The sequence below is a fragment of the Sprattus sprattus genome (assembly GCF_963457725.1).
Source record: "Sprattus sprattus genome assembly, chromosome: 6".
NCBI lineage: Eukaryota > Metazoa > Chordata > Actinopteri > Clupeiformes > Clupeidae > Sprattus > Sprattus sprattus.
The window spans coordinates 23353177-23365707 of NC_137925.1; the positions used below are offsets into that span (position 1 = coordinate 23353177).

At 49.0% G+C, this 12531-nt stretch overlaps 1 protein-coding gene across 1 annotated transcript in view; it reads right to left on the reverse strand.

Moving 5' to 3' along the window:
• diaph2 (diaphanous-related formin 2) overlaps nt 1-12531 on the reverse strand; it is a 388150-nt gene that overhangs the window by 167682 nt on the left and 207937 nt on the right. The gene's annotated exons all lie outside the window — the stretch shown is intronic.

A 12531-nucleotide genomic window follows, 5' to 3' on the forward strand; every position in this document is an offset into this window, starting at 1 on the left:
GCCTGACTGCAGCTGAATCACTTACTGGATTATGTTGGACACACACACACACACACACACACACACACACACACACACAGACAGGCAGACAAAATATACAAATAAAAAGAGAGACAGACAGACAGACAGACAGACACACACACACACACACACATTGATGACACAGGCCTCGATGCTTCCCCTAAGTCTGTCTGCATTTGCAGAGCTGGGGGAGATAATTGTGTTAGGGCGGTAATCCCTGGGAGAAGCCGGCAGGACTGCTTTGCCGAGCACAGAGCCTGGCATTAATGCCAAGCATGTCCTGACCGGCACTCCAGAGACACTCTGGCTCCATTTTCAGCGACGGTGGCTCAGTGAGCCTCCACCACGACCAATCCAAATACACACACACAGACACACGCGCTCACGCACACGCACACGCACACACACACACACACACACACACAAAGACACAAACACAAACACAAACACACACACACACACACACACACACACACACACACACCCCCTCTGACACAGGTACACACTTGCTCACCCTTGCACATCCATAGACATGCACACTCACACACACTCAGACACACACTGGGCTCACGGCGACATTCTTAACCGTTTTAAAGAGCACACGTCTTAACAGCCTGTGTCGGTGGGACCCTCTCAATGCTACCTCCAACTGCCACCATCACCGACAAAAACAAATGGAGGAGGAGGAGGAGGAGGGGTGGGTGAAACGACTGTAATGAATAAATGGATAACAAGTAAATAAACAAGCGCTAGTGGATAGGAGCCCGCAGTGGTGGCACCAGCCCAGGGGAGCCAACATCATGTCTTTTTAAATGGGGTAGGGGGGGGACGGGCGGGAGTGGGAGAGAGAGCTAGCGTTGCTGGCACCAGCCGGGAAGAAGATTCCTGCGCTCCACCAGATTGCTTGTGGGAGATGAAGCGCTCCTTGGCGCTAATCATTCCTCTGTTTATTCAAGCCCAAGGTGGAAGTCTCCCTGGAAACACTGAACAAACAACATGCACTGTGAGGGGCAAAAAAAGAGAGAGAAAGAAAGGAAAAGAAGAGGAAAGGAAGAGGAGGAGGAGGAGGGAAGGAAAGAAAAAAACGGGAGAGAGCGGGGGGTGGTGGGGGGAGAGGTATCTGCATATTTGAAGAAACTATCAAAGAAGCGCCATCTTGCTGCACCAGAAGAAGAGGAGCTTGAGGCGCTGATTTGGGCTGCTTTGTCAACAAAGCCAGGGGATCCACACCTGTTTCCACACAGAGCGAGCCCAGGCAGCAGCATGTGCTTCAGTGGCTGGGGAGGAAGCTTCTACACGGCAGGAGAACCAAACAGTGAGGCTACGTCTGTTTCCCCCAAAAACAATCAAGGACAAAAACACTGTACTTTCTCCCCACTTGTCGCCTCAATGAATGCAACTCAAATGAATGCATAATGCAACTTATCCAGATTGCCTATGGAAACCTTTGCAGGATATCCCATTTCAGTTGTTAGGCGTGGGGCTGGCCTCTAAAAAAAATAGGTTTTGGGATGTTTCGCCAATGTTTTTCAGGCAACACTTTGAGCACAGTTTGTGGGTGGAGAACTCTTGATACCGGACCAAGCTAAACAATGAGGCATGTGAAATCATCCATTTTGTGCAAACAGTGCTGGTCTTTGTTTTACAGGGCCGCAACTGGATCACATTTTGGAGAGGAGTCGTTGCCTTTTTTCGAGGGCTCTTCGTTTTATGACGCATAGAGTATTAACCCATGGTTCGTGATGAAATCCATTTCCTTCTCCTCCCCAACCCCATTCCTTTAATACCCTCTTTTTACTAGGCCCTAATGGCCCCCATTATTTTATCCATTTTTGTCAGGTCGGAAAGCTTCACAGAGGTCCCTTGGTGATGACATCACAGGACCACTCTACACGTGGTAAAATGCAACACTGTTCTTTGCCAGGTCTGTTTCCACTCAGCCAGCTCACGGTGCTCCTCATGCAAGATAGACGAGACAAGCAAAAAGAGAGGAAGACGGAGACGGAGAAGAGAGAGAGAAAGAGAGAGAGCATGGGATTTGAATTCAAACTGAAATTGGAGGAGCAAAGAAAATATAAAAAAATATTTGTGCGGGCGGTAGGGCAGGGATGGGGATGAGCAAAAACAACTGTTTCCAGGCTTTCATGCATCTGCTCCCATCTACACATACACGAGCACACAAATACAGACACACACACACACACACACTCAACACACCTCGCTGTACACCCAACCCCCCTGAATCCTTCACCCAGGTATCGCACTCTCTCAGCGTGACGTTCTCAACACCCCCTCTTCCAACACCTACTCTCATCCCCATCAGAGCCTGGAGCTCATCGCCAGAGCATCTGGACTAATCACAAACGCACACACACACTCGGAACCGATAGGGCAGCGTCACTCTCTCCTCACTCGGCTGGGTGTGTCACCACCAAGGTGTTGCGCTCAATCTGGGACATGCTAGCTGATTCAATTGCTCAGCGCACCTCCACCGCACGCTCCGCACTCTAAAGCTGCTGCTACGGGTGGGCTGCAGTAAAGGAGGGATGTTGAGAAGCCTCCGTATGGTTTGCTAGCGGGTGCCCGTGGCTCTGCCTGGTTCTGCCAAATCGGAGAGTTCACGGAGGACACACGTCAAACGCTATGCATCATCCAAAGGGATGCGCTGCAACCGCTCATCTCCGCCAAACAGATTTTTCCTCTTTGTGTGATCACAGAGGGGAAAAAATAAAACAAAAAAACATTCTCTCTTTTTTTTTTTCGAATGCAGAGGGTTTGGAAAGCTGGCCATATTTATGTTGGCCTGAGAGAGCCGAACCATTTAATCTCCCTGTAAGATTAGGGTTACACAGTAAAGTTGTTCAAGTGAAACCAATTGTAAATCAAAAACACATTGGTGTTTCTTCCCAAATGGATGCAAGATGCGAGGCCAGCACGATGATTCCCTGTCTCCTGTCGCTCCGCCTTGTTATTTCCCATATCCGTCCGGGAAGAGTGGCGTGCCATTGCTTCGACTAATAGCCAACATGTTTGGCTGGCTTGTCAAGAAAAATTAGAGGCTTTGTGCCTGTTGTGCATGTCAGGCTCGACAGACCAACACGAGCCACAAAGCAGTCTTAATCACAAATTAATATCGCCAAGGTTCCTACTAATTGCTTTCCACTGAATAATAAAAAAAATAAAAAAAAATAAATGAGCAGTTGGTAGTGGTGTGAAATATATTGCAGTTCAGGTGGTTGGTCCATTGCTTGTAAATGAGCAGGGAGGGTGGGAGACAGAGGGAGAGAGCAAGACGGAGGGAGAGAAGAAAGACAGAGGGAGAGAGCAAGACAGAGAGAGAGATCAAGACAGAGAGAGAGAGCAAGACAGAGAGAGAGAGCAAGATGGAAGGAGAGAGCAAGACAGAGGGAGGGAGCAAGACAGAGAGAGAGAAAGAGAGAGAGAGCAAGACGGAGGAAGAGAGCAAGACAGAGGGAGAGGGGGACAGGGGGAGTGTGTCTGTGTATGTGGGGGGTGTGTGTGTTGCGACGCTCTTTCTGGGCAGGAGGGAAAGAGACGAGTGGAGGCAAGCTGCGCCTCACAGCGAGAGGCCACCCATCAGCGTCTGCACACAATAAAACTAATACAGATGGCTCGTTAAGATTTTATGGAGAAGCCCTATTACACCAAAAGAAATTAAACTTGAGTAAAGACATGCTGTGCACGTGTAGAACAGAAATATCACCGCAGTGTGAGCGGGGTTTCAGCCCGCCGCCCTCTGTTATCATCCACAAGAGCATCCGAAGGTGCCTCACCACCTCAGTGAAGGAGGGAGGCAAACCGTTGGGCGGAGACGAGGCTGGAATGATATGAGTTGGAACTGACAATGATGGTCTGGGCCTCGGGAATGTAATGTATCGGAGCTGTTATTCAAAATGCTTTGGCAATTTGAAACCATTTCAGGGGAGAGAAAAAAACGCAAAAGAAAACACATGAACCAGATTGTTATTGGATGAGACGGCCGCTTGCACAATTTCTGTAAAACAATAACACCTCAAGGTCATTCTTGCAAGTGTAAGCACACACATGTGAGTGGACTCCTTCAAAACCGTTATGCTCTGTGAAAAGAGCTGAAATGGGAGTTAATGCACTCCTCTGCAAGACAGAGAAAGAGGAAGAGAGAGAAATAGAGAGAGAGAGAGAGATGTAGAGAGAGAGAGAGAGAGAGAGAGAGAGAGAGAGAGAGAGAGAGAGAGAGAGAGAGAGATGAAGGGGGGTAGAAAGAGAAACATTTTCGAGATCGCTCAGCATGTGTGCAAGGCTCTTTGTGTGTTTTGGATGAGGGGCACTCCCACCGGACCTTGAGCCCGCGAAAGATCTCTGCACTTGGGCATAGATTCTGTTTACTGGCCTGCATTCCATGTGTTGGGTGCCTTCCATATGATATCTCCCCGAAAGCTGCCCAAAAAGCCCAGAGCATTAGCAAACTAAACACTACCACATGCTCACTTCCGGACAGAGACGGTGCCATGCGGTGCATCCAGGCAAACAGAAAATGAGAGAGAGAGAGAGAGAGAGAGAGAGAGAGAGAGAGAGAGAGAGAGAGAGAGAGAGAGAGAGAGAGAGAGAGAGAGAGAGAGAGAGAGAGATAGAGATAGAGAGAGATAGAAAGAGAGAGAGAGAATGAGGGAGTGGGGATACAGACAGTGTGTGAGAAAGAGAGAGATGGAAAGATAAGAGAGGAAAAGAAGGAAGAAAAAGGAGAGCAGGACAGAAAAAAAAGAGACAGACAGAAAGCAGGGGGGAGACGGCGAGAAAGAAGAAGAAAATGTTGATGACAGGTCCTCTGAAATGCATTTAATGCCCAGGCACAACCGAGTGGGGCAGACAATGTGGAGTCTGGACGTCCGCAGGGCAATCTATTCCCTGAATGTGCAATCTGCCTGCGGAGATGTGCTCAGCGCTCATCTCTCTGACTCACTGCTGGGAGACTGCCAGGTTCCTTAAAGGAGCCCCACTCCGTCAGACCACACCATCAAACGCACAACTATTTGGATCCACTTTACATGGACAGGACTGTGAACTACCTCATGTTTTAATTATACTACAAGTGCAGATAAAAAAAAGAGAGAGGAACATTTCAAAGAACAACTTTCATTGTTTCTCTCTCTGTGTGTGTGTGTGTGTGTGTGTGTGTGTGTGTGTGCGCCAGCGTGTGTGTGTGCGCCCGTGTGTGTGTGTGTGTGTGAGAGAGTGTGTGTGAGTGTGTGTGTGTGTGTGTCTGTGCTCCAGAAAACAACACGTCCACACACTTACAAACAACAATCAAAATCACTTAATGAATTACCTACTATTGCACAAATTAGCATTTAAAATGCAAGGTTATGGATGTCATTAAGCTGATAGATGTGGTTGGAGCACTGACTGTTGGCCATAGCTGTGATTATGTAGCAGTGGCTATTCTGTTCAATGTCTTGTAAAATGACGCCTGAGGCAAAAGGAGACAGTTTGATGCTTTACTAAGAGCCAAAAAAGGCTACTAAAATGGCCCATTTTTTCTTCTGCATCAGTACTTTCTCCTCCAAAAGGCCATTACATCTGAAGGCCATTACATGCTTCTTTCTCCTGGTACTTGCTTCTGCCTGTGGTGAAGGATAAACAAAACCACTGGAACAAACAGATGAAAGGACAGGAACATTCTGCTGCCACATCGACAAATGTGGATGAAAGACATTTGCCATGATGTCAGTGAAGTTGTTTTTGTAAACAACCCAGTTCATGGTACGCGCACGGCATACATGTCAGATCTTTTTTCAACGGGGGTGTAACAAGCAGGGGTCACTAAAACGGGGAGAACGCTCAAGTTTTCAAAACACCATTTGACCAGAGAATTCCAGCTGTGACCAATCTTTCCCATCGACTGAGGCTAAACAGAGGTCTCTCTCCTAAGCCTGTGGCCAATTTACCACCTGGATATGAGTCCAGCTCTCCTCCTCTCCCCCTTAATCTAGGATTTCTCCGGTGTGCTCATACCCTCAAAAAAAGCGTTTCTCTCTCTCTTTCTTTGAAATAGTTTTTCCTTCCTTCAGAATGGCAAACCTACATTGATCGAATCAAAGAAGTCGATACAAAGCAAAAGCAACAAATTGAATCCAAGCACACCACAACAGCGGCTAAGGAAATTAAGTTAATAGCTTAATGTGCAATCCAAATGTGAGAGCGCGGCATGTGTGTTGCTCCTCATGTTAGGTCAGGCCAGTGGAGTGGGATTTAAATGACATGCTCTGGAAATAAGGGTCCACAAACAATCACAAGGAGCAATCTATCATTAGCGGGGGCCATTTTACAGGTATTGGCTCTCCCACTAGTGGTTGGGTGCAGCAGAGTGTTTGCTGCTGCTCAGAGACACTGGCCAATAAACTCCCAAAGGGCAGGCTGGATTGGGTGCTGCTGAGGGCCTCCTGATGCAAGGTAATAGAGGGTAACGCATCTTCCTAGCTAATGACTCCCTCCTCTCCTTCCTGACCTTGGAATACGGGGGAGAAGAGCTTGGATCCGGCGCGCTCCTCTCACGGGGGAGGAACTCAAGGTGAGATGTAAGGAGCCAGCGGAGAGAGAGAGGGCCACAGCAGAGCAGAGGAGTGGCCGCGCTTTCAACCGTGCAATTACCATCACCCCCTAATAATGCTTGGAGTGTGGACAGACGAGGAGGGGAGATGAGGGCAAGTCAACGCTAATGATAATAACGGTAGCTAGGCAGGTGATGCACGGCGCCCCAATCTCCCACCCCCCCTCCCCTCCGTGTCATGAAGGACACGACCGAAACAGGAAGTTTAAACGCTCAGGGGCTCTCCAGAGGTCAACGGGCCCATTCCCTCCCCACAGCTGGGTCAGTGGGGCAGAACACGGGGTGGGGAACGGGATCCGAGGGGCTCCCTGTGTGACGGCCTGACCCAGAGACCTCCTTTAATTGCTTCAGCATGAGGGAGAGGCCCTCTCGCCGTCCAAGGGAGTCTTGGAGACGAGCCCAGAAGAATACGCAAAAACTCCGCGCCACGACCCCCCCCCCACCCCCGCCTCGCTCCGGCGAAAGACCGCTCGTCTCTGTTACCCGTATCTCATCTGGGTCGGAGCCTTTCAGATGTGCACGCTGTGGGAGAGATCACATGCCTGGTGCTTTGGCAAGCTGGAAAGTGTCCCTCGCGGGGCCGTATCTCAACCCATCAGAAAAGGCATCCTGATGTCCCAACCCTCATTTAGATAATGACTACAATTTACCCAGCAAAATCAGCCAAGGCTAGCCCCTGTCAAGCTACAATCCAACCACCAGAGATGCCTCGGAAATACTCTCACCTATACAGCTCTTATGTATTATTACTTGTTGGAGTGGTACTAATGGTTCATTTCAGCTGCAATGGTATGCAGGCCGTCGTGGCAGTAATAGCTCATCTCCTACAAAGCATTCAAGCTAATGAAAAATGAAAACAGCCCTCTGTTAAAGCTAAACGTGAGTCTACATTAATATTCCTTCTCATCTGAGGGTTTAACGGATATGGTGGAGGATATTAAACGGAAGGTAACAAAATGTGGCAATGATGATGTAGTGTGAAAAAGACTTAAAATAACATTGGACCTGAAATGTATCTTTTTTTCGAAGGGGATTGTTTGAGTGGGTTGGGAGCATGCTCAGTAGAGCATTAGCTGCCGCGCAGTCATTAGCTTGAGGGCCGGGCTGCTGTGGGCTGCTGTGGGCTGCTGTGGTGGTCTCAGGAAGGCAGGGAGTGTGGGAAGGGTCCCACCCCATCGCTGTAAATTGGCCATGCGGGGAGCCATGAGGGCAGCCTCTGGATTACGGCCGTCAGCCGATAAAACTTGCAGAGTTGGCTCTCTGAGCGCGCGACCCGAGTGGTCAGATTTAAGCCGAGCAGAGGCTGTGCTGATGCACCCATCCACAACAACCCATTATAACCCTGACCTCTTTAGCACACACACACAGACACACACACACACACACACACACACACACACACACTCTCTCTCCCACTTTCTCCCTTTCTCTCTCTATCTCTCTCACACACACACGCACGCACGCACGCACGCACGCACGCACGCACGCACGCACGCACACACACACACACACACACACACACAGACACACACACACACAGACACACACAGACACACACACACACACACACACAATCTCTCTCTCTCTCTCTCTCTCTCTAATACACACGCACTATCTCCCTCTTTCTTTCTCTCTATCCCACTCACTCTCTCTCCCACTCACTCTCTCTCACTCACACTCACACACACACACACACACACACACACACACACACACACACACACACACACAAACCTTCTCTGAACTACTGTCTAAACCCAGCCCACCCCTCCCCCTATCCCGATGGGCTTTGGCATCCAGGCTCAAGTGGCACAGCTGAGGCCGTAAACCTGAGATTTGGGCCGAGCGTGGCAGACAGCTCACACGATAAGCGGTGTCCCAGTAGTCTCTATTACCTCTCCCAGCTCCACGGAGAAGAGGAGCAGCGGGCATATCCAGCATCTACCCCGCCACGCAGAAAGCTCCTACACTCTCCCAGTATCGCTGCTCTTCTTCCCCTTCTCTTCCATTTTGTGATGATGAACGATCAAATGCATCTTCCACTGCATTCATTTATAATTCTGTTTTGATTCATTAAATATCTATTAAACCTCTTACTTGTCCAAACAATACAGTGCACCAACAAAGGAAAACAGAGAGGCAAAGGACAGAGCAAAGATACATTAAACAGGTCTGTATACTGTTATATACAAACCATAATTAATACTAATCAAAGAGAAATGCAACAGGCCGGTATACTGTTGTATGCAAACCATAATTTATACTAATCAAAGAGAAATGCAACAGGTCTGTATACTGTTATATGCAAACCATGATTACTACTAATCAAGCTGCCATGGGTTTAGATGCTGAGGCAGCCAAGGTGAACAAGTAATCATCTGAAGGTGACAGACACTCTTCTGCACTGCATTGCTCCCTAACCTGCCCCACTCCTCAGTGCTGCTGCCTCCCTAACCTGCCCCACTCCTCAGTGCTGCTGCCTCCCTAACCTGCCCCACTCCTCAGTGCTGCTGCCTCCCTAACCTGCCCCACTCCTCAGTGCTGCTGCCTCCCTAACCTGCCCCACTCCTCAGTGCTGCTGCCTCCCTAACCTGCCCCACTCCTCAGTGCTGCTGCCTCCCTAACCTGCCCCACTCCTCAGTGCTGCTGCCTCCCTAACCTGCCCCACTCCTCAGTGCTGCTACCTCCCTAACCTGCCCCACTCCTCAGTGCTGCTGCCTCCCTAACCTGCCCCACTCCTCAGTGCTGCTGCGTCCCTAACCTGCCCCACTCCTCAGTGCTGCTGCCTCCCTAACCTGCCCCACTCCTCAGTGCTGCTGCCTCCCAACCTGCCCGGCTCCTCAGTGCTCCATGTCTTATTTACCCTTTGCTTGTCCTCCTCAGTGATCCGGACTGGACTGGATCAATTAAAAAGAAAACATGCAGGACCCCAGCAGCGCTGAGCAGACCACCCTACTTGCTCCCCCAGTGGAGTCTTCATGTGTTTGCACACTGCCCTGTATTTATTGTGTTAGAAGACCGCTCTCCGTGCGTTCCTCCGCCCCACTGCTCCACAATCACATGATCACAGCGATGCACACTCGTTCCCGCTGGCCCCCTATGTAACCTTATTCTGCTCAGCTAGCCTGCCTGTTGTAAAAATAATGACTGCGGAGATCCAACGGCCTTGTCACCTTGGAACTGCAGCCGTAACCCTGATGCTTGAGTAGCTGAACACATAATTGGTTCTCAAACATTTTTTTTTTGTGTTATTGTGCAATGCTGCTGATGATGTGATGCCACGGGTTTAAAACTGTATTAAGGCTCAATGGAAACCCGGTCCTTTTTATGACTGATTTAACAGACAGACATCGGGAGTACCAGAAGAACCTTGAGCCACAGAGGCTTTTTTTCTTTCTTTTTTCTTTTCGAATCGCTCTACTGAGAAGACAGTCAAGACAGTCAGCCAAACACGAAATAAAGACACGTGAAAAAATATGTGGTTGAGTATTATCCCATCTCTTGAAGGTTGGCCGATAGGTTGATCCAATTTGTCTACTTAGGTGTGAAAGGATTTTAGAAATATGTTGTGTGAGTATAGCAGCCCATGTGTGAGTGCACATGGGAAATGTCAAGGTTTTGTGAAGGATAAGGCAAAGAGGTAAGAAAAATGGGGGAAAAGGAGTTTTTCCTTCCCTCCCCCGTCAACGTGGAATCCTGCTTGTTAGGAGAAGATGGGCTTATCCAGGGGAACCAAACCTTCAGCAGATGTGTGCTGTATAATTGTGACTCCTCGAATCCTAAAAGACAGATGCGAGTGAGGAGGCATGCCTTGCCAGTCCTCGGAGACCGATGGATCCCCTCGTGGGCAATAAACAATTTCTGACAGGCGCTGAGCAGCGGCTGCTTTCAGAGCCAAGCCTGGAGCGCCTAGCTTCTGCGGGGTGATTGAGGTTTTTTTTTCTTCATCGTTTTTTTAAACTGCCTCCTCCCCGTGTCACTTCCTGGTGACTCTTGTTCAGACAGCTCATGTGTCGTGTGCTCCATCAGACACGCATGCTGTGTCAACACGCCCATGCTCTGATTACAGATGCTCTGCTCAGGCAACCAACACATATGGATACATATACAGCCGTGCGCCTCCACATCTCCCCCCATCCATGCACCCACATAAATATGAGCTAAATACGAATGCTTGGCAGCTGTTTACACACCTGTCTCACTTTCCTTGGAAACCAATGTCAGTTATATCACTGACGGTACTAACTCGTTGTAGGTAGCAGGTAATAGCAGTGACGGAGGAGTAGATTTTGTGAACTGCCGGTTTTGAGAAACTGGTGCAAAGGAGAGCAAGAGGACAGAGGTCTGAGGGGCCCACTGTGTGAAATGTGCTGCATGTAAGCCCTTGTTGAGGAATGGCACAAGGGACTCAACCCAGCAGCTTGTCAAATGTTATTTTTTTTCCCCGTTCCTTCTTTTCTGGTCTTGTCTTTTCTTTGTCTTTTTCTTCCCAGCACTCTGTTGGCAGGGGTTAGCTCAGCGTGGGATGGTCAGGGCCAAGCAAGGTCCAGCTGGTCAGGGTACCATGGCTCACAGGGGGAGCCTTCTCTCTCACTCTCTCTCTATTTTCTCTCTCTGTCTTCATTCTCTCTCACTCGTGGCTTGTGTTACTTTAGCCACCCCCTGGGGCTTCTCATCACCAACCCACACACTCACATAACTTTTCCTCTGGTTCGCATTAACCACTTCCTGTGACTCGAACTGTGAGCATACTGACTGCTAGCGCTCGCAGACTAGAGAGAGGAGAAGAAGAGCACTGAAAGATCTGGGTGGAAATGATGCATGAAAGACAGTGACACAACAGTCCTGGGGACAGGGGGGGAGCGGTGATGTTTAATAAAAAGTATTCTTTATTATGGCTTTCTGACATGGCTTCTTCCTAACCAGCAATTACGTTTGACGGGGCTTCCGAAAGATAGAGAAAAAAAAGACAAAGAAATGCCCTGCATCCTTTTAGAGCTACGGTTGATGATTACAGTCCTTCTTGTTTGGTTTAATGGTAAGAAACACAGCAGCTTTAGTCAATACTAATGACCTGTAATAACAGAGCCACAGAGACAGGCCCCATTAGACTGTAGCCGCTGAATTATGCATTTGCTTCCACTGACACAGAAGCGGGCGTTGATTAGCACCTTGCCAGGACAGTAAAGAGAGGTTTGACCACCGTGGCTCTGGCATTAGCGTAACCACGGCGGCAGAGGTTTGGTGGGGCGTGAGGCGGTGGCACTTTCATTCCTTGAAACCTGTTTTGTGGTGTTTTGTGGACATCAGGTGTTTGTGAAACCTGATGTCATCCGCCAGCTGGTTAACTCCAGTATTTAGTTCTGGGTTTTTCTTAGTTACCATAAAGCACTCTACCTGGTCTCAAAAGTTATAACAACATTTAGGTATTAACAGACGGACTGATGGAAGGATAGATGCAAACTGCCACACACACACACACACACACACACGCACACACCCACACACACAAACACAAATCAAAACAGTGGGGGAAGCATTTGGTTTCACTTCTGACATCTCCCTTGAATAATCAAAATACAGCCTTCTTCTCTTTCGCCATTCCTTTCTCTCTCAGCCCGTTTTGGACGAGTGAGCGAGCGACCATGAAGCCCAAGAAAGCTCCAGCATTCCTTTGTAGTGGCTGTCTGGTGGCTTTGTGAGGTCCGGCAGCAGAGCAGCTTTCCGGGGAAAACAGATCCATAAAGAACATCGAATTACAGCTGGACCTTTACGAGCAAGGCTGTGGGTCGACCTCCTCTGCAGGAAGATACGGAGGTATCGACAGATGCGCCGGTCAGGAAATGAAACCCACCCAAACAGATATATATGCGTTCTGAAGCTCTGCAAAGCACTCTGATGGC